A 2,667-nucleotide genomic window follows, 5' to 3' on the forward strand; every position below is an offset into this window, starting at 1 on the left:
ATAGCAGAAGAAGACCCGCCCCCTCTGTAATTAAAAACTCTCAACAAAAACACAACAATTCTTATTTTCATACCTGTTAATATTATATTAAATTAATGTTACACACTGGAGCTTTAATGCTGCTATTTGGCTACATGGGTGTGTCCTCTCTCTTTACTTCTATAGAGTGAAGTTAGTTATAGTATAGGTCTATGTTCACATTATTTTGTGGAACCTCTAAGTCATATCTGTTTCCGGTGTGGTGCACAAGCATCTTTGCCAAGCACAAGCACTGTTAAACAATGTGGAGTTGCAGTAAGGATACACCTAATTTTCTTTGGAGTCTACTGCTGCTCTCAGTCTACCTCATTCAGTCAACATTCGCATGAATGTGTATGTGTGTGTGTGTGTGTGGGTGGGTGGGTGAGGTGTGTGCATGTTAAGTGTCCAGGCGTACCTTTACACCTGAACACTTAAGAAGGTTACACAAATATTCAATTCAAACAAACAAATTCTAATGAACTTACATTCTGTCTGTTTTCAACTAAGTGAAGCTTTAACGAGCACAAAGTGTGTCAAGCCCCCTGTTATCGTCCCATGATTTCATTGGTTAGTCATGTAGCTCTGAACCCTGCCATTAACTGGAAGAGAGCGTGTATGTGGGAGGGCAGCCGAGCAGGCAACTAAAGGGCCACTTGGAGAGTTTGGGTCCCTCCAGATTGCCGTAGCAACTACTCTACTTCATAGCTATTTGAGGGAAATCGGCCACACCTATCCAACCCTCTCACCCTGTCTCCACAGTCCTCTTCCCCTAACCCCTACACACACACACATAGCACATCCCAGCTAAAAACAACCTTGCCCTGTAAAGGGTTGAGTGGCTCTCTACCACCACTTCTGTAAGAATAATACACTCACCGCGTAAATGTATTCTGGTTACTGAATAAGTGCCTGTGTTTAGCTTCATATTCCATTGGGTGAATCACTGGTGGGGGTGTTGGAGGGGAACTAAAAGAAAAAAAATGGAGTTTAATGGAAAATTGTTCCTGTATGGGCGTTTTTGTAACTTACAAAGCACAGCAGGAACAACAAAGAGAGTTGTTTTTTCTTTAGAAGCTTTGCAGTTAAGTCACAAATCTACTTGCAGACATGTCTGGCACCATCATAGCATTATGGCAACTACAAGGAAGAATGGGCTGTGTGCAAATGGCAACTCATTTAACAATCAGAAAGGAAAAAGAGAGGATGTGTAGGACCTGAAATCCCACACTGCAGATTGTATTCTGGTCCAAAATACTCGTCAGCTTTAAGCCTAACTCTAAATATAACATAACCCTTACCCTAAACACAACATTACCCAAACTGTAATTCATTTTTTAAAAAGTTCATTTTCAGTGCGGTTTTATTAATGTTAGTTCAGTTACGTTAACGTTCAGGTTTTGGACCTGTGTATTTCTATACCCCTGCACACAGCAATGCTGGTGAGGTACTCCTAAACAAATGCATAACTGTGTATCTGTGTAGCTAGCTTAACACATTAAAGTAGTTGTTTTTAAACAATTATTTCACAACTTTTATTGTTTGTGCCTTGGAAAAAATACCGGTGTCAATTGTGGGTACAGCCACACTAGTGAACAAAAATCAGAAGTTCTGATACTCAGTACTGATGAGTTCCAGCCCATTTCAGACACTGTTTTTGCTTCATTTAGCTAGTAACATACAGCTTGAAGCCTATTGACACACTGCTAGTCGCTACTATTGCTAGAAGCTAGAAATAAATGAAGTTGTGTAATCAAACATCAATCAAAATCTCCTGAAATTTTAAGTTCCTCTCCAGTCAGAAATCAGTGTTTCTACTTGTCCTGACAGTGTGATGTTTGAATGCTGTATTACTTTCTAAGGATTTTATTGTGAAAATTACACTTTTTTGGCAGAAACAATATATCAGACACACATTATTGCACCAAGCAAACTATTTGTGTATATGTCTTAATGTTTCTGGAGGGCAAAAATGTCTTCTATGTGAATGTCATAAATTAACAAATGTCAAAACTGAAAATGTATTGCTAGCTCTTATTCTCTTCAGAAATTGCAGCAATAACATGATGCTACTGATAAATACATAATAGATGAATTAGTATTACACTTTGGCAGATGCTAGTGTGCCTAATTTTTTACAAAAGTAATAATAGACGAAGGAGACTGTCTGAGAACTGAGGGCTTCTGATCAATTTAAGGCCCACTGTTAGTTCACACTGCAGGCACAAGTGGCCCGAATCTTTCATCTCTCATATGTGACTCAGATCAGTTTTTATTTATCACAGTGGTTTATGCAATGTGACCTCAGTGTGAACACATCACAATTCATCTGACTTTTACATCACTCTAGATAGACATTTGTCACGCAGTTCACATCTTAAAAATAATGTTAACAAACAAAACCAAAATCAGACCTGAGCAATTAATTAATTAGAGTGTTAAAGCTTGCAGTGTGAACGTAGCCTTAGACTTTTATAAGTATATTTTACACTTTTTGTGCAAATGATAATGATTAATTTGAGGGGGTGTTGGGGGGGGGGGCGCGGCTGTGGTGCAGAGGCAGAGCGGGTCGTCCCCTAATTGGAAGGTTGTTGGTTCGATCCCCGGCTCCTCCTGCCACATGTCGAAGTATCCTTGAGCAAGATACTA

This window comes from Morone saxatilis, unplaced genomic scaffold, assembly GCF_004916995.1.
Source record: "Morone saxatilis isolate NCDOM2014 unplaced genomic scaffold, NCSU_SB_2.0 Contig19, whole genome shotgun sequence".
In the NCBI taxonomy this organism is placed as follows: domain Eukaryota; kingdom Metazoa; phylum Chordata; class Actinopteri; family Moronidae; genus Morone; species Morone saxatilis.